Source organism: Rhinolophus sinicus, chromosome 17, assembly GCF_057876585.1.
Source record: "Rhinolophus sinicus isolate RSI-liver-muscle chromosome 17, RSI-T2T, whole genome shotgun sequence".
Lineage (NCBI taxonomy): Eukaryota > Metazoa > Chordata > Mammalia > Chiroptera > Rhinolophidae > Rhinolophus > Rhinolophus sinicus.
In genome coordinates this window covers 85253750-85278748 of record NC_142517.1, presented here as the reverse complement: position 1 = coordinate 85278748, position 24999 = coordinate 85253750, and positions in this window count along the sequence as shown.

Below are 24999 nucleotides of genomic sequence, written 5' to 3'. Positions count from 1 at the left end.
AGGGCCATAACTGAATTAATTAGAAACATATCTTTTCTATTCTTACTTGGCAATATCTGTTTCACTTCCCTCCTTCCTTCCTTAGCTCTGCCCAACCTATGTAAGCACACATATATAAGATAAAGAATCTTATAAATGTCCCACATTTAAGATTTAAGATATAAATGTCCCACATTTAAGGTATAAATGTCCCACAAGAAGCCTCATCACTTTTGAATGGCCACAATTTGCAATGATTATGTAATGACACGCTAATGCTTTATTTCACAAATATGTATTGTGTAGTGCTCTCTCCACTTTCCTATAGTACTTTCCTGTAGAAATTTTCCTGTAGTAATTTCCTGTGGAAATTTTATTATCATTTTATTCAAACTAGAGTTTTAACTAAGTGATTAAACCAAGTTCTGAGTTTCCTCTATCTGAAATTGCATTTCAATGCCCATTTTCCTATGGTAAAATTTTGTCAGAAATATTTAATTTTATGCTATAAAGTGCCTTGTAAAAGAGAAACACATGTTTGTAACCCTTACTTTAAGCATGTTATTTCTTCCATTTCTATGTATTTCTCACAAAGAAAAGTAATGTGTGTGTGTGTTATTAACAAATAACATGATTCATACTATAAGGATAGTTACAATAGTAAAATGTGCTATGCTTCCTTAAAATTGTCATTAAATCATATTGTTTAAGTTAATCCATATCATTTCCCCCCTGGCCATTTAATATCTAAGACAAATGATAACATGGATTCACATAAACAAAAAAAAAAACCCAGATATTATGAATACATAACTTTATATAAAAGATAATGCAGAAATTTAATGGCTGTGTTTCACAGCATTACATGTCTATGTTTATAATACATGAGTTTTGAGTTCTTGTGTATGTTGTATCTATGTACATACATATACCTGAATTAAGAATTTTGTAGATGGGTAGTTATAAATTTAAGACCATGGAATAGAATTTATACATCTGAAATTACACAAAGTCTTAAAGAACTGGAAAATGAAGCAAGAGAAGTTGCATGCCATCTCTCTAGTTGGTTAGTAAAATTCTACTAATCTTAGAATTGGTGTAGAGTTTTAGGATGGAGATCTAGGAGAATTATGACTTTGGAAGAGTGCACTGTGTTACCTACTTCTATTATTCTACACCTAGTGAGAGCAGTTGAGTGAATCCAGACCTGGACCAAATCCAACGGTCCCCTACAGCATAAAACCTTGAAGTGCTCTGAGAAGGACAGCTTGTCCTTTTTTTTTCATAGACTGAGAGGATGTGTCCACTACAATGAGAAGTTTTTAAAAGTCTCAATGCTATCTTCTTTCGTGGAGAGCATCAAAAAAAATTTTAATTGAGTAACTTCTCTTGTAAATTGATGTTTTATTATAGTTAATTTAGTAGATGTCATTGCTTTTTTCAAAAAATTTCTCCTACTATATTTCAAATTCCTTAGGTGGCCTCCCATGCCCAGAGAAATCAGAAGTAGAAGCTATAAACAAATACTGAGGAATACTGCTGGTATATATAAAATGCACACACACACACACACACTGCACAGCTTTTCCTCCAGCTTTTTCCAAAAAAATGTACATATAGGGTATCTCTGTCGTAGTTCACATCTGACTACATTGGTGAAAATGAAACAATAAGAACAAGAGGCAGTAACTGTTTTTTTAAAAAAATAAAACAAGAACACTAAACTGTTGTTTGTGTCTATGAGATTCTGTTTGTCTTGTTCATTTGTTGCTTATATCCCACATATGAGTGAAGTCACATGGTGCTCGACATTTTCTGTCTGACTTAATTAGCTTAGCATAATAATCTCAAGATCCATCCATGTTGTCGCCAATGGCATTATTTCATCTTTTCTTATGGCCAAGTAATATTTAATTGTACATATGTACCACTTCTTTATTCAATCATCTATCGAAGGACATTTTGGTTGTTTCCATGTCTTGGCCACTGTAAATAATGCTGCAATGAACATACAAGTATATATATTTTTATGGATGTTTTCAGATTTTTTGGGTAGATACCCAGAAGAGGGATTGCTGAGTCATATGGTAATTCTATTCTTATTTTTTTAAGAAACCTCCACTTGTTTCCATAGTGGCTGCACCAGTTTGCCTTCCCGTCAGCTGTGTATGAGGGTTCCTTTTACTCCGCAACTTCTCCAACACTTGTTATTATTTGTCTAGTTGATGATAGCCATTCTAACAGGTGTGAAGTGATATCCCATTGTGGTTTTGGTTTGCATTTTCCTAACAGCTAGTGAAGTTGAGCATCTTTTTGTTTATCTGTTGGCTGTTTGTATGTCTTCTTGGGAAAAGTGTCTGTGCAATCCCTCTGCCCATTTTTTTAATTGTACTGTTTGTTTTTTGCTGTTGAGTTGTACAAATTCTTTATATATTTTGGATATTAGCCCTTTATCGGAGGTTTTGTTTGCAAATAACTTTTCCCATTCAGTTGGCTGCCTCTTTGTTTTGTTGATGCTTTCTTTTGCTGTGCAGAAGCTCAAAGGGGTGACAGGGGTGGTAGATGAGGGTAAAAGGAGTCGATTACATGGTGACGGAAGGACAACTGACTTTGGGTGGTGAACATACAATGCAGTATATAGATGATATATTATGGAATTGTACACTGGAAAACTATACAATTTTACTAACCAATGTCACCCCAATAAATTTAACAAAAATTAAAAATAAGTAAAAAAAACAAAAAACAAATTTCTAGCTTTTGCAAATCAAATATTTTGGTTTTTTTTAGTGTACCTAAGGTTCCACTTTTAACTGTCTCATGTGATTGAAGGAAAGGAAACACTGAAACTGTCTAATGAGGTTGCTAAATTGATTAATGCAAAGTAACTCATGCAAAGCATTTTGAAAACATGGCAATGTTTACCAATGCAAATGGACAACCAAGATGTCAATAACTAATAATATATAAACAGTTTTAGTCTTACTTTCAGTAAATAAAATTGCCAGAAATTCCATAGATTGCACAAGCAAAAGAAAGTTTAAGTAATGTTTACTTATGGCAAAATTTGATGATTACTGAACTAAACCATAAATAGTTATCATTTGATAGTACCTAAGAAACCTCATAGATATTTCCCCCCAAAAAAAATGTGACAGTTGACCAACCGGTGACACTTTGTTTGTTTGTGCACAGGAAACACATACCTCATTCTTACCACTGGAACGTAAAAATCTAAGAAAAGATACAGCAGAAGCATCAAGAGAAAGCAGAGAGAGCCTCCAGACCTCCATGAAGGCATGCGAAAGAAGAGGGGAAAGAAGGAGCACTAGACAGGAGGTACCATATAATACAGTTTTGTTTTTTAATGCTGTCTTGACCCAGTTTTGAGATCTTGGCTAAAAACTGATTAAATCTCTACACCAAACACTTTCCTTATCAAGCTTTCACACACAAGGTCCGATACACTATGCACCTTCCCTAATAGAACAAGAGCCACAAATCATGCAACTGGAGACAGCCCAATGGCCCAGAGCTCATAAAAGTATTCAAGGTAGCCAATCCATGGAGATTCTGGGAAACCTAGCTAACCCCGCCAGACTTGCCATACATAAGCTACCCCTTACAGCTCCAGCTTGCTGTTATCACCTCACCAGAGGACAAGTCTCTGCATGGCCCTGTCTGACAGCTAGCTCTATTTCAGAACCATAAGTAACAGAGAGTTCTCCATTTTATCTATCCTAGTGTCAGTGTTTTGTCCCACAACAAGAAAATCTGTCAGTCTTATAAAAGAAGGAGTCTCAGATGTTTCTCCTTAGACAAGTCCTGCCATTCCAATACTGCAGAAATGAGCCTTCTTTGGGGGAGGGAAGAATTCTCCCCCTCTGTCCTTCTTAATTTCTTAAGGCTGGACTAACAACAAAATTGACACGAAATCAGATTAACAGGGAAAAAAAACAATAACTTAATGCATGTGTACAGGAAAATCATAAATGATGCTCAGAGAAATGGTGAAGCAGCCAGCATTTGATACATTTTTAGACAAATAATAAATTAGTCAATAATGGATAGGACAAAAAAAAGTTGGTGTTCATTAGAAAGGAAACTTAGTAAAGTCTGGGTGTTCATTAATGCGGAATTTAAACAAGGTAATAAATTATAAAAAGAGACAACAAGTTTCATTTATATAGACACTTTGGCTCTGAGTGGTTTAATTCTAGTGATAAAGGTTGTCTCCAGGTATGGGGATGACATCTTTCAAGTGAAAGATTTATCTCCAGCTTATAGGGGAACAGAGAGGTCGGAGTGTTCTTGCACTGACAGCTTCTTAAGTAACTTTAGTTCAAAACAATGACTACTATGTTATTATGGGATATCTTGGGGCAGCCTACCCTGGGCCCTACAGCCTGTACCAGGATCATTGTCTTGAGTGGCCCGAGAAAACATAACTTCAGAACAAATACAATGATGGATACAGGGAGGTGGCAACGGGGCTTTACGGCTGTCACACTCCCTGTATCAAGTTCTCTTGAAGGAAATCTAAGTCGCACATCTCTCAAAGGGTGACCCAAATCCTACTCAAAGGATAGATCTTAGGTTAACCAGTGCATTAAGTTCCTCTGTGACTGTTACTGGTGCAGGAGTTCACTCATAATTTCAAAGTGGCCGTCAGATTGAAAGGAAAGAGTGGTAATCCATGTCTATGATGGCGTTTCTTCCTCTCTCCTACCAGCCATCAACAAAAACATACACATTCCAAATTGCCACTGGCAGACAACTATCAACCATGAACAGAACCAGCATCAGGATAAAGCTCGTACTGTGTGGTGGCAGAATGGCCAGCAAACCATGACACACAAGGAGCCTGCGTGCCTCTGGACTTCAAATTACATAGAGTTACAATGTGGCTCTCTTTTGGTCTTCTGCATCAGGAAGCAGCCTACAGAACTTAATTTTTAATGATTTGTTAATATACGTGTGTTCTTTCACCTATATAAGATAATAGCATCTGAACATCAAAACCAATCTATTCGGTGAAAGCTCAACAAAACTCATGCATTACGGCATTTTTCTTTTTCAACAAATGCACTTCAACCAGCTCTGTTTGTCCCTGTATGGATTGAGGAGCCAAACAGCAATGAAATACCTTAAGCACAATGTTTACAAAGACTCCCGATCTAGCAAGCTCTTCTAATCATTCCTGCAAATATTGGCATATTTTGACATTGTAGTTTTAATAAATGCAAGAATCTGCTACAGTTGATTATCTGTTTTACATTTGAAAAGTGTATTGATCACTTGACTTGCATTAATAATGCAAGTTTCTTAATTGGACAATCAGAATCAGGAAGCTGGACATATGTACAAAGAGAAGAGCCGCTTTGTATTGACTTCCTCACAGACACTAATGAGATTATCGTTTAAGGTAATTTTGCTTCTTCTACTGATTGAAATATTATGATTGTACAATATTGACTTTCCTTGATAATAAAATGCAATTGAATTATTAAAACTTATTTTAATGACTTGGGATTTGCTGTGTAATTTATTGCAGACATTCCTGATTATTTAAAGAGACTTTTTTTTTTTTTCCTAATTACGGAAAACTTTATTTTCTACATAAAGTGGTCTGAGCCACCTTGGCTTTATTCGTAAAGTCAAGTCATTTAAAGTTAAACTGAATTCAAAGCTTTCGGCCTTCTCTAAAAAAGCAATTCCTAAAATAGCCCCAAAACTATGACTGGTTAACTTCAAGGTCTTCATGACTAGGAAAAAAAGAGAGGAAATTAGAAAGCATAGCATTGTAGACAGTGCTTCCCCTAGAATTTCTATTTATTTTGTTGTCTCTTCTTTTTTCATCATTTTTATAACCTATAACACTCCTGATTGCATATATGTTTTCAAAAACATCCAATTTGTATTCCAATTTGAGGGAGGTGTTATTTCCAAAATATTATAAATAAAAGTATTGAATCTCAGGTAACTTGATATTTGCTTTAAGTCAAAGAGTTAGCTGATGGCAGACCTTAAATTAGAATCTGTAGCTCTTTTCCTCCCTACATTGCTTCATGGTCTGTTTAACATTCTTTTCATCAGACTGCAAATTGATTAAAAAATTATTAGTGGGCTGCCTTATATATGCACAACATATGCAATGTATTTATATGATACATTTAGAAATAATATTGTTATTACTACTTCTAGGTTTTCTTCTAACCTATTTTAATGTATATTCATTTGTCCAGGCTTCTCATAACTAGGATTTATTTTCAGATAGAATTTGAAACAAGTAGATAGAAATAAGATTTTCATATCATTTCTTTTAAAAAGAGCTACCATTATGGAGTTCTAAATAAGAGGTACTTTCTCCAAGTGATACATTTTTCCATTTCTTTTTCCTTTTTGTTTTTGTTTCTACTATAACCATACCTACCATATTTGGTAGAGAAGGGAAAATTAGAATTTGGTATAAATACTGGTATGCTGGAGTCCAGCACATGTTCCCAAAGCATAGAGCAGACAGAAAATTAGTTCATTAATTATTTTCTATGTGCTTCCTAGAAAGCTGAAGAAGCTAGGGGAATCCCTGAATGTTCTAATTTTCTTTTTCTAGTCACTCCTCTACTAGGTCATAATTATGCTTATTGAACATGAGTTCATTTAATCACATAAATTATTTCATAGGGCTTATGATGGGAACCACTCAGGCACTCACCACACTGAGTTCTTTCCAGAAGGAAACAAGTAGGTTTAAAGTGTTCTTAAAACACAGAATCATCAGTCTCTGAATCCAGCTTCAGTATCCAAAGCCTTTGTAGACAGTTAGTTATCACAAATGGGATACAAAGTAGCCCCAAATAAAATATTAGTATAATTCAGCCCCAAATTCAGAAAGTGTTTAATCAGCTAAGGAATCTTCTACAGTGTCTATTAATAAATATGTGATTTTCAGGGATAGAGAGGGAGAGGAACAAGTTCACTCTTATTCTGTAAACTCTGAAAATCAAAGTTGCAAATGTGGACAGCATTCTCCATCTTGGAAAATTTAAATGATTATGTTAGAGATCAAATAACATGTACATTCTTTTATTTTCTTATTCAATAAACATTTATTGAGTACCTACTTTGTTCAGGTATTACTTGGATTGATCCTGTGTAAAGCAAAGATCCCTTCTCCCTTCACGTGGTATTCATACAGACTAACAAATTCACATGGGATAAATCTAATTATATGCTGACAAAAAGGCGGTATGCAGGTGATCACCTATCTTTGCTGTTAAAGCCCCTATGTAGAATAAATAGGCAGTTTCCAGGTATTGGGGAGTAGGCATAAATAATGGGAAGTGGCATAAAATATCTTTCAGATGCATCAGAGGGATGGCATAAGTAACGTGCATCAAGAATTTCAGGACTTGAAAATCTCCAGGTATGTAGGCCTTTTGGACAGGACTTCCTCACTAGCAGAATTATTGCTTTATGTGGTATCGATTTTTTTTTCAATTACAGTTGATATCCAATATTATATTAGTTTCAGATGTACAGCATAGTGGTTAGACATTTATATAACTTATGAAATGATTCCCCTGATAGGTCTATTACCCACCTGGCACCATACCACTTCTGGGTATTTATCTAAAGAAATTCAAAACATTAGTGTGAAAAGATATATGAATCCCTATGTTCACTGAAGCATTATTTACAATAGCGAAGATATGGAAGCAACCTAAGTGTTCACTGATAGACAACTGGATAAAGATATTGTGGTACATATATACAACGGAATATAACTCGGCCATAAAAAAGAATTAAATCTTACCATATGCAACAATATGGATGGACCTAGTCGGTATTATGCTAAGTGGAATAAGTCAGCCAGAGAAAGACAAATACCATATGGCACTGATTTTTTTTGTCATGTCTGATGACCTAAGCATTCTAGCCGGTGTGAGGGCAGAGTTCCTCAGACCTAGAAGTTCACTCACCTGTGTGGCTTGTTGACTTCTGGCACATTCATAAGAGAAAGGAGATAGACCCAAGAAATCTGCCCTGACTCATGTATGCTATGTTCTTTCCAATGCTTGATAAGGCCTCTGAGAACTGAGTCTGGTCATTTCTTTTCCACCATCCTCAAACCCAATCTCAGTCTTCTTGGACCCTGTGCACAAGACATAGAGTTAACCCATTTTCAATTCTAATGTTTTAAGGAAGATGCTTAGATTATTTCTTCTCTTAACTAACTTTCGAATTTGTTTGCTCTGTTTTCCTTTTATTTCTGGACCTGAACTGCTCTATAAGTCATTATGCTCAAAGTGTAATTATTTTGCATACTAGAAATCATCCATTTCTAAACCAAGTACTTCTCTGTATCTTTATGAATCTTGTGCTTTATTTGTCTTTAGTGTTCTTTAAAGAATTGGGCTCCATTTAATTACAAATAAAAATGTATACAAAGAATATTCAAGCAGAGGTGCTTGCTATTTCTTGCATAATAATACAAACTTTAATATTAATAATAATTCTTGGGGTGAGGTAGAAAAAGTGAGAAAGTCCCACACATGAATAAGAAAACCATAAGAAAAATAAATGTAATGAATGACATGGGAGTGTCATTCATTTTTAATGGTTCAGAAGCAAAGCCAAACAAATTGGCCTCTTTCCACCATTGTGTTTTCACCTACCTTCATAATTTTCCTATATCAAAGGCAAAGTGATATTAGGATGCACCTTCTTTTTCAAGCTTTTAGGATAATAAATTTGCTTTGAATGTCAATTCAAAGGGAATCTTCGCTATTCCATCGAGGCAATCTTGCCGATCAGCAACATTTGGTGCAAACAGGAATCAAGTTTCAAATTTATGCAAAACATTCCCTATTTCTCAAGAATTTCACTGAATTATTTAAAGCTCACTGGTGGAAACAAGCACCAGCTGTGGTGTGAAGGGGGTAGGGATTTGTAAATAGGCACAAAGGATTGGAATTCTCTGTGAGTATAATTCGCATAGTTACACGTCTCTCTTCTAGCTAGACTTTGGTAAAACCAAACTGAAACCTAACTGTGCAATATATATCATTTACCCAAAGAGGAATTTTTTTATTCAATTAAAAAGTGTTTTGTCACAGTGTCTTGACATCTGTTCAAAACTTTCAAGCAATATTACATAACTCCTGTCCATTTCTATGGACTGTGTACAGAAATGATATTAACTGCATAATGCGTTACTGGCTGAAAGGTATAGCCATGTAACCCCAAATGACACCAAAGCAGGGATCAACAACATTTCTTTCCCAAAAGATTGTCTCTCCATGGAAAACCGTACGTGATACCTTGTTCGATAAAGTCGTAATAAAGAGGAAAGCAAAAACAAAAATGAAAAATTAAGGAGTTACTACACAACTAGGTATTCCTTTCAGTTATACTGAAAATATAGCAAAGACGGCAGAGACTTTGGTATCCTGGTACATCTCTGTCCTACTGCAATTATGTGAGAAAATTCCCTAAGTCAAAAACTGCCGCTATTGTCATGTTTCTGCCTTTGATTCTATCAAAAACCTCAGGTAGAAAGAAAAGAAAAAAGAGAAGATGGAATGCATATAGACCTGTTTGCTGCACTTACATTATTTTATTGACCTAAGAGGTAGGACAATTAAGTTCATGAACTCATCCTAGAAAAAGTGCTACATAGCTCATTGCTGAATATCTCGATGGTCATCTTCAAAGTACTCCCCTTGGGAAGCTATGCACTGATTCCAGAGCCTAGTCCACCCTTCAAAGCAATTTTGGAACTCTTTTTCTAGAATGGCCATCAGAGCTGTCATCATATTAATCTTGATGTCCTCAATGTCATCAAAATGTCTTCCTTTCAATATTTTCTTTATCTTCGGGTAAAGAAAGAAGTCATTGGGGTCCAGATCAGGTGAATAGGGAGGGTGTTCCAATACAGTTATTTGTTTATTGGCTAAAAATTCCCTCACAGACAGTGCAGTGTAAGCTGGTGGTGTGTTATTGTAATGCAAGAGCCAGGAATTGTTGGCAAAAAGTTGGCGTTTAACTTTTTCATGCAGCCTTTTCAGCACTTCCAAATAGTAAACTTGGTTAACTGTTTGTTCAGTTGGTACAAATTCATAATGAATAATCCCTCTGATACCAAAAAAGGTTGGCAACATCATTGCAATAAGTTTGTGAACTTAATTGTCAGACCTTGTAAAATCTAGAGAACCACCTGTCAATCAGGGCAGTAATAAGCTAACATGCTTGATCTCTCTTCCCCTCAGATCACTGCATTCTCTCACCAAAAGTAGATACCATTTCTGTAGTTCACATATTTCTCTTCAGTTAGGAGATAGTTAAATTTAATTCGATGTGTACTTATCAAATTTTATTATAAATTCTTGGAACTTTGGGATACCCAGAAGAATATGGTCCCTGTCCAAATGGTCCTCGTCCAAAAAAAATTCAAAATGTCATCCATTACATGTGTGATTTACCAATCTAGACACCTGAAGCTATTGGCTTTTAAAGAGTGCTTATACTGCACATGAATTTCATGATAATAAACAAACATTTTTAAAAAATGAAACTTCTGAGTAATATATATTAAAACAGATAGAAAATATATCATTCTTGTTGATAGATTAGGAAATATATTCCTCTGTAAATAGGTATAAATCTGTCCAAAGAGGTGGTGAATCTTTTCAGATGTCTTTGTGTACTGGGGACTATGAGAAGGAATAATAGTCAGGCTTAGGATATTATGCAATTAATTTGAAGACATTGTTTTTCACTGCCTAAGTATGATTTGCCAAATCAACTTCCTGTTTTGTGCTTTCTTTCCCTCAATGGAGGAAAAAAAAAAATAAGAAGTTGAGAGGAAGAATTAGAAAGGAAATCATTATTGGAAAGATAGTAGGCACCATGGACGTCCTAAATGGGGCAGGGGAGGGGAGAGGCAGAAAGATCTAGTAGCAAAGAGAGTTTGAGACATATCATAAGAATTGGTAGATATGAGTCCAAAGGTAACTTACTTAGCTCTATCCCCAAAACTGTCAGTTAAATTAAAAAAACACTTAGGATGCACTTTTTTTTCTCTTTCATGCAACAAAGGGAAATGCCTCTATGTTGTTTTGCAGAGCATGTGTTTAGTCATATTCTGAGAATTGTGCTTGAAATAATATGACTTTATTGCAAAAACGAGCAGGAAACAAGAAGTGTTTATGTCTCAGATGAGGATTGTCATGAACGTTTTGCACAATTTCACTGTACAACGTGTCTGCTCTAAGTGTATGTGACATTATGAACTGCCTGTGGGAAAGCATGAAACCAAAAAGAAATTAAAGTAATTTCTAAACTAGAAGGAAAGCCGAAGCCTTCACTCATTTGATTTGAGTATTATAAAATAGTGTTGCCGAATCGATAAATACAAAATAGTCTGAAGCAAGAGGGATCTCAATATTTTTATTTTTTACCATTAGACATTTAATGTGTGTTTTTTTCAACTTTTAGAAAGACTCACTGTGGGCAAAATTGTGGAAAAATTACTTATATTGATATAGTAAGTTAAATTTGCTGATTCCTTTTACACGCAAATGTAATTTAATCATTTAACCTTCTTGTAAGTGGATATCAGTGTCTTGTTTTACTGATAAGAACTGAAGAGATTAAATGATTCGCCCAAGGACCCATAATTAGAGACTGGCAATGCGGGGACACTATTCAGGGCTCCTGCTTCTTGTTCAGTACTGTTTTCTACCACAAGTGTGCACTACGTTGTTCTTTTTTTCCTTCTTTTTTCCAGCCCATTTTAAGCAAGCAGTACTACTGTTGACTCTTGTTTCCACCCCCACTCCCGCCCAATCCTCACAGGCTTTACTTCCTATGCCAGGCGGTCATCTAAGTAGCAGATTGTTTGAACACTGACCCTTGGCCAACTCAAACACCTTTATTGAGTCCCTAATACATTTTATGTTAATTACCTAAGAATGCCAGAAGAGGCCTAGCAAAGTAGCTATCTGACTACACAAATTACACTTTCCCTAAGGAGATGTGCACCAGTGGGAGAGAGCTAGCCTGAAAACCTACAGGTTATGGGCTTGGTTATACACATCTATACAAAACAGTGCACCCCTCTATTTTGTTCCTTCTTTTTATTTTCCCTAAGTTTCCACTCAGGTAGTCCTTATGGGTTTTATTTTTTCACCCTTCTTACATTTTTGATCCTTGTTTTTCTCTCAGAGACCTGTTTTGCCCTTTTTTTAAAAATCTATTTCTAAAATATAACTTCACATACCAATGTATTGGTTTGCCTTTTTTTGTTTTTGTTTCCTGTTATACTTTTCTTCCAATCATTGATTCAGCAAATATTTGCAACATAGCAGCAATATGTGCTATGCACTGGGGACAAAACAAAAAAAACAAAAAAACAAAACAAACAAAAAAAAGTCACCTTTTAAAGATTTTTATCCCAAGGTAACTTTCTCTAAATTGAAGATAAATATAAATACAAGTTGTTACGCAACTTATTAATAGACAATGCAAACAGAGCTTGCAAAACATGGTAAAAGTAAGAACTTGGTGAGAGGTGGGCTATGGAGGGAGTAATACGTAAAGTCACAGAATATGAAGTAGCGTTATGGTTTTTGAAGGATAGGTGGGCTATCTGTACGTTTTTGGAAGTGGTAGAAGACAAAGTTCACAAGATAGGTAAGAGCCAGATTGCAAAGAACCCTTTACAGCACATCAAGAAGCAAATTCTTTTATCTGTGCGTAACAGGGACCTACTCAAAGATTTTAAAAAGAGGAATAATGTAATCAGCTATAATTATTTAAAAAGGAATGTTGGTGACAGTATAGAGAATGGATTAGAGAAGGGGAAAGATAGGAAGCAGGCAAAAGAGTTAGAAAGTAGTTACACACACCCCATTATGCCATGATAAGAATCTTAATTATGGCAGAAATTAAACATAAACGGCAAATCAAAGTGATTTTAAAATATATCAGAAGTGTGTGCAATATACATAAAGAACACAGAGGATAAGTTTGTTGATTCTGTCTAAGAAAAGGATGGGTTCACAGAGGAAGTCACAGGCTATAGGAAATTTATATTAGGTTGGTGCAAAAGTAATTGCAGTTTAAAAGGTTAAAAACAATTGCAAAGACCGCAATGGCTTTTGCACCAACCTAATAATACCATAGATTATGAAAATGAATGATTGCCACTTTGAATGACATTACAGTGGTAGAGGGAAAAAATGGGATGAAGCTGTTTTGAGTAGAAGGTCTCACATGTCATCTAGGATAATGGATGATAAAGTGAAGCTTTATCAGGTGGTAAAACAACTGTGAGTCAGAAATTCTTGGTTTCTAGAGAAAAATGTTTCAATGGAGAAAGAATGCATTCTCTTGGGTAATCTCAGACCTAAAGAGAATCTACCATCTCATCATTGTTTCAAAGGCACCTACAGCCACAACACATTTGCGAGTGCAATAGAGCTCAGGGTACCCTCAGCTAAACTTCCAAGGGTTAGGATTGCTCAGAGTTCTGCCTTGAAGAGAGAAGCAAGTTTGCACCTTCCTTCACACAGAAGCCACAGAACATAAATTATTCATTTAAGAACAAGATTTAACACACAGATGAGAAAGACTCTTGAGCAGATGATCTAATTCAGGAATCTTACCCATTCCCCACCCCCCAAAAACGTAGTCTCTCAAGAGTCACTAACACAAAAATCTGTAAAGTATCTTAAAGCATTTCAGGAGGTAGCTGCCAGTTTAGGAACTAAAAACGCGATTGCTAGGGTAATCATGTCAAGAAGTAGGCTCCTGCGGAGAACCCACTGAGGCAAAAGCAAAACAGATGTGTTTGACAGGTTGGAAAATTGCAGCAAAAGAATGAAACATTGAATTTTTAAATTTATTAAAGAAAAAAATCAGCTTCCCTACGGGTTTTTGTTCAGGGACTTCTGAGTAAAAGAACTTGTTAGAAAGAAATATGTCATTGTATTTTTCAGTGCTTAAAAAAAATAACTAAATAAGTGAAACTAGTTTAAAATCATAGACTGTAGTTATTAGAAGTTTCCCTGGCATCATTTAGACTTCCAATATGGAGAATAGAAATGTTAATAGAGCCCATATGACAAAAAAAAAAAAAAAAAAAAAAAAAACCTTAAATGGGGCAGGGAAGAAAGTTACTATGTATTAAATAGTTACTATGGCCTAAACACTTTGTTAGATGTTTTACATATGTTTTCTCATTTACTCTTCATAAAAGTCTCATGAAATAGGAATTATTCTCCCTCTTACAAAAGGGAGGTGATTGAAGCTGAGAGAGGTTAAGTAAATGTATTTATTTATTTACCTATCTTGTTCTAGAAAAGATTTCAAGAGTATGGGAATGACTAATGATTCAAAATACCTACAATATGACAAAAATAATAATAATTTTAAAGTGGTGAGACAACTGTTAAAAAAGAAAGGTGGGATAATGCAAAACAAAGAATACAAGAAACTACATTCCTCACTGAATCTAAAAATGGCTTAGTTAGACACATCTCTGTGATACTTAATCTAAAGAAATGTGATATTTTCTCTTTTTGTGGCTCTAATTCTCTCAAGAGAATGATTTCTCAGAATTTCTAGAAGGTTTCATTAACCATAGTAATTCCTCTAATCTTTAGTTCATGAGGTGCTTGCGGGGATCTTGGATCAGTTGGAAAGTCAAAGAAGTACTTTAGGATTGGTTACTATTTAATGGTGCACATAAAGCAAGATGCCTTTTTAACCAAATTTCAGCAGGATTCTTGAGAAGTCTGTGGTTGATTCTTCAGTGGATGGGAAATTATATTTTATTTTATATTTTATTTTATTTTATTTTATATATAGCAATAAGGGCAATAACAAAATCTGTCTAGAATACACACAAATATTAAGGGGGAAAAAGCCTTACTGCTAATTTTAGGAGGCATTTGTGTCTGATCCATCCACAGAAAATAAAGAATGGACTGTAACTTAGGGGAATAGTAAATAAGTTGTAAGACTGGTATGTATTGGCATGTATCAAAGAAGAAATTACAAAGGAAATTAGAAAAGATTTTGAACTGAATGACAATATAAACGAAACATATCAAAAAAGACAGAAGGCCACAAAAGCAAGTTTTAGCAGAAAAACTATAACTTAAAATTCTATATTAAGAAAGGATAAAGGTTTTAAATCAATGACCTAAGCTTCCATCTTAATAGGGTGGTTAAATAAAAAACGAGCAAATTAAACTCAAAATGAGTAGAAGAAAGGTATAAAATAAAGGTAACAGAGAAAAACAATAAAATTGAAAACAGAGAGAAAATCAAAAATTGGTTCTTTGAAAACATTAACTAAATTGCTAAATCTCTAGCTAGATTAATCATAAAAGAGAGAAAAAAAGATAATTTATCACTATCAGGAATAATAGAAGTGACATTATAAATCTTAAAGACATTAAAACAACATGGAGCATTAGGAAAAATTTAATGCCAATAAAATTCAACAATATATATGAAATGTGCAAGATCCTAGGGAAAGCAAGTTATCATAACTAATTTAAAATATTCCCTGAAAGAAAGCTTTAGCACCAGATGGTTGTGTAGTCTATCAAACATTTAAAGAAATAATATTAATCTTACACAAATGTCTCACATAAACTCTTTTTGAAAATCGAAAAGGAAGTTATACTTCCCAACTTGTTTTATGAGGAAAAAACAAAAAACAAACAATGAGGACATTAAAAGAAATTCAATTAAACAAAGTACCAATTAGAAACAGAGGCAAAAATTCATAGGAGAATATAAATGTAAGAAACAATCAACCCAAATCAAACGAAATCCATTGCAAGAGAGCATGATTGGTTAAACTTTCAAAAAAATCAATCAACGTAATTGACCACATTAAAATATAAGGAGAAAAATTATATGACAATCCTCATATTAAACACTAGGTAGAAAGAAGTCGTTTTTTGAGTTGGGAAATGATGCATTGAAAGGGTATATGAGGAAAATATCCCTGCTATAATTCAATAAAAGATTGGAGCCTAAAAAGATGATGGCAAATTATTGTACGGTGGGGTGGAGTGGGGTGGGGAGGTTGTGATCCAAATAGAAAGTAATAAGGGGATCTACTAATTACAAAGGTAGCAATTGATACAATAAACCTCAATTGTTATAAGGGCTCATAAAACAAAGTTTTAAAAGGTGAGTGCGGATAATAGAAAGCTGAAATCTTGACTTATTTCATCAAAAAAATGACTATAGACTCAAAAATGAAGGAAGTATAATAAGAAAATGGGAATGTAACAACCACACAGTAAACTAAGAGAAGTGGATGGTGGATATGTCAGGATGATATGAAAAGGGAATCATTATTTCCATATAGAATATATTTTGTCTACATAATTATTTATGCAATGTATCAAAATTATTCTTGCAAAAAATAATACTCTTTTCACCAAACTTTCGTGCTACTTTTAGTAACTATTCTACTAAAACATTTTAATTTTTTTTATTGGAAAATTGATCAAATTACTAGAAGTTTAACATAATCTTTTGCTTCTAAATCTAAGTTTAAAAGTCTGATTATTAACTGATAAATATTCTTTTTGTTCTTTTGGTTTTCAAGATTAAATTCTGATGCATTACTCTGATTCTGATGACCACATAAGTTTAAGGATCCCTCCTATTTAAAAGATAATAATAAATAGTATAAAAGCTATATCAATAGGGATTCAAATATTTGTTATGTGTTTCCATTGTAGTCTAGGTAAGGGGCCTTAGATTAAGAACAAGCAATTTATTTTTCTTAGATATGTGTTTCATTTTTCCCCTCACGAATGACTTTTAGCACAATTTGATATAATATTACATAATTTTACTATCTCATGTCTTCTTTGGTCCTTGCATGTATATTCAATGTTATAAATTAGTTACTATAGGAATAGCTGGACCACATGCTAAAGTATTCCATGGTAGTAAATGTATATTTACAATGTTTACTTGCTTTGAAAATCTAAGATTGTGAAATGGACGTTTAAAATTCAAATTAATAATACCTTTTATTAATTTATTTACAAATTAATAATACCTTTATCCTTCCTTAAGAATAAAGTCGTAGACAAAGATCTTTAATCACAGTGAAGATAAAGCCACCTGCATGGTGATATCACATATTCCTCAAAATATTGGTAAATGTTTCAACCATCAGCTATTGCTTCTAACAATCATCAATTTCATTGTAATACATGTATATTTTTTAAAGCATGATTTTTATTTTGGGTATAAATAGCCATGAATAAATGCCAATAAAACCTACAGCACTCATTATAATACTAACTTGCAAGTGGGAAAAGGAGTATTTCTTTATAAAATTCAAAATTTTAGTATCGGGAATAGAATTCATTGGAAGAAAAAATATCTGAGCACTCCCTAAAGGCATAACGTACAAGCTGTTTGCTGTTTTCATATACTTTCACATACTTCACTTACCACTTCAGTCCACTGCAATTGCAGGGATTAATTTCAGAATGGACAGGCTCAGGAAGGAATAATCCCATCCTACATCAATACAACCTCTTAGTTACAACCAGAATTGTTCTTTATTGTTGACATATTCCAATGTTCTCGTTCCCCAAAACCAAAGGCTATGTCTAAGAAAGGTATTATGATGTTTGGAGGAAGAAGAGACCAGGGAACCACATTTTGAAACTGTTTTAGATCACCATCTTTGGTATTTCTAAGGAGAAAATCATGTTGCTGTGGTTTCAAGATCTATTGAAACAAATACTTTTCAGAAGTCATCAGGGGAACATTGTTACACAACTTTGTTTCTTTTTTTCCTTTCCCCAGATAATTTTTACTTTCTTCCCTGAGAAGCAAAACAATATGTAACAGCTGTATGATTTATACAATAATTGAAGCAAAACTACATTGAATCCCCAGGTCACTCGCCATATCATTTGCCAATTACTATCAGTAAAAGCACCGTGACTTGGTTTCTCAAACATGCAAGTAAGGTCACATTCAACGTGCTGGAATGCCAAGTGAAACCACAGACTTGAGTTTCTGTATTGCCTGTTCAGATCTGAAAGCGGGTAAATGTTGCTCTTTAATCACAAGGGCAATGCAATCTGTTGACTGCGCAAAAGCATTGCACATTTTGCCTGACTCTTGTCAAGAACGGCAAGGTCCTTTCAGGTTAGAGGACAGGTTGAAATGCATTGCTAATATGAATCACATTTAAATGAGATTTGGTAGAGGGAAAGAAAGCAGCTATAGTTTAAGAGTTTTATGATGGCTCCCCTTGGCACACAAATGGATGCTGCAACTTAGCCAATGCTTCCTTGATTCTGGATTTGTAATAGCTCTTCCCCTGGGCATTACTAATCAGACTATTTCAACTGCAACTGTAAACTCTCAAATACTCTTGAAAAGCTCTTTATGCTAAATTAACTTTCCTGAATTAACAAACAAAAACTGAAAAAAAAAAAAAAACAACTATCAGACGTTAAGAATAATTTATTTTTTAAAATGTCAAATGTAAAAGAATGTTTCATCACTGCCTGTAGAATCACAAGCATGCTTCCCTATGGGGGAAAAAAAAAAGTAATCACTGTCCCTGCACTCTGCATGCAAACCTATGGTGAACTCCATAATCCACAAGACACTCAGAGCCGGTCTCACCATAGCCAGGTAAACCTTGAGGGATTTGTGAAACTGAAGGCACTGCTATCACACCACGGTCGTCAGCACACCTACCACTATCACCACTCCAGGGATTCCAGAAGTTGTTCCACACACCAATTAAGGCAATGAGACTGGAGGTAAATGATTCATGATTTAAGACAGACAAAAGCTACTACTACTTATTGTTAAGTTTTCTTCACTCTATTGCAGAGAACTCAGCGCTAGATGTATTTTTTTCCAGATAGAGGATGTTTGAAAAGCTTTTAAATACAACATCTTATAATGATCATTCTACTATCAAAAAGTATTTTACTCTTCTTTTGAAAACTGCAAATACTCTAGAATAGAGGTCAAATAAGGCTCTATCTCTACAATTTTAAATAAATTCCTTGATGAGATTCAGAATTGATAAATAGGAGGAGAAATAAAAAAGAGAACAAAAAAATAGAAGATAAAAAGAAAATTTTAATCATCAGTTGCTTCAGATTCCTCACTTTCAAATCTTGAATAGTTTCTGCCACCTCTACAGACATTTTCATTGTCAATATTCAAAATAAATAAAATTTAAAAACAACTTTATTTATTTTTGCTGTTACTTATGTTGCAGAGGGTAAGAGGGAGAGGTGGCAGAGAGGGAAAAGGGGATCAAACATATGATGATGGAAGGAAAACTGACTCTGGGTGGTGAACAAACAATAGTATATATAGATAATGTATTATAGAAATGTACACTTAAAACCTATATAATTTTACTAACCAATGTCACCCCAATAAATATAATTAAAAAACCAATAGCTCCTTAAATATGAAGAGGATTACATAATTATTGTAATGCAAGAGAAACAATACTTTAAAATATACTTTAGTGTTGAATCACAAACAATATCAACTATTATGTATTCTGCTTTAAGACTATTCAATATATTAAACATCTGAATTTGGAAGAAAATGTCACAGAAAATTAGAGAAAAGAGGGACTTCAAAGATTGAGTACAACCTGCTACATCTATGGATTAAGAAACAGAAACCACTGAAAGCAGAGGACTTTTTTTGTTTGTTTCAGTATTCTGTCATCACAGACTTGTAGACTAGTCATCAGAAAGGAATTTAGATGAGAAATAAATCTATGTTTACTTTTAAAAATGGTATGTTGTAATTCAGATATTTGGGAATTATCTTTTTTTTTTCTTAGAAGTTAAATGAAGGTCTTTGACAAATAGTGAGCAACAAAGTAATTTTATCATTTAATTTATTGAAGGATTAATTAGATGTTACCTTTAAATATTAGCTTGTCTAGTGAAAACATATTTAAACTTACAAGATTATTTGCCCCTAACTTTTCAGGAGTGCGTCTGCAATGTGAAATGTGGGATACTTCTGGAGCCTCGTGATGAATAACATCCTAAACATACCCTTGGTAAACACAATAAAGAACCTGGAACATTTCTCATATCATTCTGAAACCAATGCCTATAGTATTACCCCCAAATGCAGTTCACAAAACCAAATTTTATGTGTTGAGTTAGGACAGCAAAATAATGCAAGCCTCGCATTTGGTTTTTATTTAATTCAAAAATAGATTGTAAATTTTCTAGAACAGGAATGCTTAACTTGTGTGCCATGTTGCAGGATGAACAGGAATGTGAACTCACTGTACAGGTATATTGTGATTTGATTTTAGGTGTCTGAGACTCTAAGGAATCTGTTCTAGAATAATGATATCCAATAGAAATACCAGGTGAGCCACAAATGGGAGGCTCCTGGGTAATTTTTAATTTTGTAGTTGCCACATTGAAAAAAAAGGAAGGTGAAAGTAATATTAATACATTTCATTTAGCCTAATATATCTAAAATATTGTCATTTCGACCTGCAATCAGTATAAAAATTATTGATAAGCTGTTTTACATTTTTTATTGGTACTAAATCTTTGAAATCGGGTGTATATTTGATATCTAGAGTACTGTTTCAGTACTGTTTCAATTTAAAATTGCCACATTTCAAGTGCTTAGTAGCCACATGTGGCTAGAGGCTACTATATAGGGCAGTGCGAGTCTAGAGATAAAATGCACAGTAAGCATCAGGCAACACATCAGCAATATTGTTTCTTTCTGTTGATCTACTGATAAGTATTGAGTGCCACTGGATTTGAGGTGATCCTCTTTGATAATTACTAGTATGTCTGTGTTGCATGTTAAGTGGCAACACAAAAGATGTGTAGTCAGCAGATCTGGAGTACAATTTTCATCTTTGGAAAAGTGCCATCCTGAGAAAAAAGATGCCTGAATAGGCCACCCAACCTCCCACAAACACGGAATAGGAAAGACCTATAGTGATTATGCAACTCTACATTGTTGAAATGGTTCTTCTTTTCACAGAAAAAATCATCATATAACAAAATATGGTAGTGGGGTTGAGTATCTTTTGGATATTACTAAAAGATAACATTCAAGAGCCTGTGGATTGTTAGTAATTAAATAAGAAATGCACTTCTTTAAAATAACAAGCAGACATTATAATTAATTTTTGCTTAGATGCAATTATACTGATTTATATACAATTTATTTTCTATGTGACAAAATTTTCTAATTATTTTTTTTTCCCTGAACTTCTCATATTGTTTGGTATAATCAACCCCATGAAAATTTAACCTTTTCAGTACTTATTGGATCTTTATTTATTTCATGGAGCCATGGTTAATGGAGGTTTCTAGAGAATCTGATGACAGTATCTTTCTTCCTCCTTTGTTGAATTCACATAATTGACACAAAAAAAAAAAGGCCACCTAAAGTATGATAATCTAAATCATATTGTTAAGCTATTCTTTTAATTGTAATCATTTCTAACATTCTATTACTTTAACCTCAAAATATATGACCTTTCCATAAGTGATAATTACTGGTTTTTGCACTAATTATTTAATATTCAAGGGTGTCCTGCTGTGATAGTATAGATAGAATGTTTGTTTCCTTCATCTCAATTTAGGAAGATATAAAAAGATATATTCCCTAGGTAATTGAAATTGTAAGAGAATACCCCTTATCTTGTAAGAATTCAGCACTAAACTGGTTTTTATGTATTGAAATTTATAACAGGAGAGTTAAATGCAGATAGAATTATTGTCAGCTTAAAAAACGGTGGAACATGCTTGGTTGGCAAGAGGAGAGACTATTTTATTTTTCATTTGATCCCAGTGAATTAAAAAATATATATAAAGCACTCATTGGTGATTGTCCATCCACGGATCCACCAGGTAGGTAGTGGTATATTAGAGGGGGCAGTTGAACTGGTCCGAAGGAAGCCAGGAGATCTTTTAGATAGTACAGAAAAATCTGTGGAGGCTAGGAGAAGGGGGAAAGAGTAACATGGCTTCTCACGTCTTACTACCCTCCATTCTACAACCAGTGCTTCCCTTGGGCCAAGCCTATATGTTAGTATATGTATTCATACAAATGTAGTAGGAGTTGAAAAGTTATTCAGGAAATCTGACTAATGCTGAAACCTAACCTAAATAATTTAGATACATTTTTTTTTCTTTTTTCTCATGAGTGGGTTTTTATTCGTAAAATATTTGGGTAATTTCCTTTATTCTGTATTTAAGATGCTGGTACATTCCTCAAGTTTGCCAACGAGTGAGAATGAATCAGCTTTCAATACATTGATCATATTCATGACAGGCTTTGAGATACCCTGAAATATTAATGTCATAATGCCAGCTCGATTCATCGTACATTGATTTTCAAGTTAAAATATATTATTTATATTATGATGGCTACATATTTCTATTCTGTATGTGTTGCTTGCTTTTTCCTCAAAGTGATCAAAATGCTTACTCTATGTTTTTTCTCACTATGATTTAAAATCCTTGGAAGAGTAAATATTGCTCTTATTTCTTACATTTAAAAAAAATAAATAAATAAAATAAAGATAATTTAAATCTAGCCACAGTGATTTAGTCACTGGCTGATATGTTATACAGTTTGTTTCTTCCTGTTTCAGTTTGCTTTTTAAATAAATTATTTTTCCTACATAGATTATGTAGAATAAGTATTATTTATCACTATTTATTAGTTCTATGTGTATGCATAATTATATGCATTGCTTGCATATTGCTCAGTTTCTTATATATCGAATTTCATTTACTCCATTAATAAAAATTCTGAGTAATAAAGCATGAGTCAGCAATGTAAGTGATCTTCAGTTTCATTATTAGCTTAAAACACAAAGCTCTGACTAAAAAGGAAAATATACTTCCCTTAAGTATTACAAAATACTGCTGCTCATGAGAGTTTGTCCTTCCACTAGAGAGATGTTAAAAAACAAATCATAATGAAATAATATGCATTTAAACCCACCAATCTTGAAAAATCATATGTTCAGAATAATTTCCTAAGTACTTCTTCTAAAAAGCAAGTGTTAGACAATATAATAATATCCATTTACACTTTTTTTTTTCAGTAGACATTCACTGAATATCAGAATATGGCAGTCACTAGGCTAGAAATTTGGTATAAATAAATTAGATGAATAATCGTTCCTGCCTTTAACGAGGTGAAGATCTAGTAATAAAATCTAGCAAGACTGCCCCATGAAGGCAATAATAAAATATTGCATACACACACACACACACACACACACACACACACACACACACAAATAGTGACGAAATAAAGAATTCTACTTAGAGAATAGGGTGGAAAGATGCAATCTGGAAGATTTTTATAGAAGAGGAGATACATGAGTTGAGTTTTAAATGTTGAAAAGGTGATCCCCTGGAGAACATATAAGAGATGTATAGTTCAGGCAGAAAGAAAAAGATGCACAAGGCACAGAAGCAGGAAAACAGAAGGAAGTGCTCAGGATCGTAGAAGTGTATGGAGGAGGCAGTGAGGAATAACAAGGTAAGCAGGGGTCTCATGAGGGAAGATCTTGTGGGCAACTTCCTGAAAAGATATATTTATTACTGTGTATCCCCAAAAATAAGACCTAGCAAGACCATTAGCTCTAAAGCGCCTTTTGGAGCAAAAATTAATAGAAGACCAGGTCTTATTTTACTATAATATAAAACCGGGCCTTATATAATATGATGTAATATAAGACCAAGTCTTATATTCATTTTTGCTCCAAAAGACGCATTAGAGCTGATGGTCTGACTAGGTCTTATTTGCGGGGAAACACGGTATTACCGGTATACTGTATCTCTGCATTTGTAGTAGCTTTCATGTGCTAGCCTGGAAAAATTGTCTACTCTCTAGGATATTCACTTCATGGAATAAAGCCTGGAGAATAATCAGGTCTCAGATCACAGCCTGTACCCAAAGAATTGTAATTCATGCATTTAGGGTTTAAGAAATTACACATTGCCTGGGAAGTTTCTTCTTCATTCCAGACCCTTCCAGGAACCCCATAGGATTATTTGGGCCTATTCAGAGTAGCTGCAGATACAATTCTCTTGGATCCTAGAGATTTTCCTAAACTTAGATTGAATATTCCATGACAGCTAATGGTTTTTGCACAAAAAATCCTGAGCAAATCTCCAGGCAGTCCTAAGTATTTCAAGACCATTCAGAAAGCTGTGTAGTGAACACAAGTGCTGGATGAAGAAAGCAGTGGGACTTCCTTACCACAGTTCGGACTTCAAATGAATTCAATTTAATTTTATGTAATTATATTTGAGCCACTGTGTGTTAACACAGCTAAAGGCTATGTGGCCTACAATGTTGAAAAAGACCTAAGTACCACCCTCAAGGCTCGTGATCCCATATCACGTTGGATGGTGTACTTTCGTGAGTGACCCCGAGGGCCAGTGATATTACAGATGGAAAGTAGTGGAAGAAGAGATTCCTTTCTACTCTTTTCTTTCTCTGTTGTGTTTATGAAAATAATAATGTTTATGAGGCACATCTTCTCAAAAGTTATAGTGAAACAGAGCAACGGCATATAGACAGTCTTAAAGATATCCAGCCATGGAATGTGAACTTGTAAGAATGAGAAAAAGAAAAGCACTCCATAAATTATATAACCAGGCATATTAATTAATCATTGCTATAAAATAAACCACCCAACATTTAGTGGTTTAAAGCAATACGAAAACCAAAATCTTTTTCAATTTTGGTTTTGGTTCACAGTTCTTCAGGTCACGTGGGTATTTAGCCAATGTGCCTCGGGCTCACTTATGCTTCTACAGTTAGCTGGGGGGTCAGCACTAACTAATCTAGGATCGACTTACTCAGGTGTGTGCCAGTGGTGTAATTTTGGTCAGAGTGATACAAATGACCACACCAAATGTGCCTCATTCTTCAGCAGGCTACCCTCATCAGAGA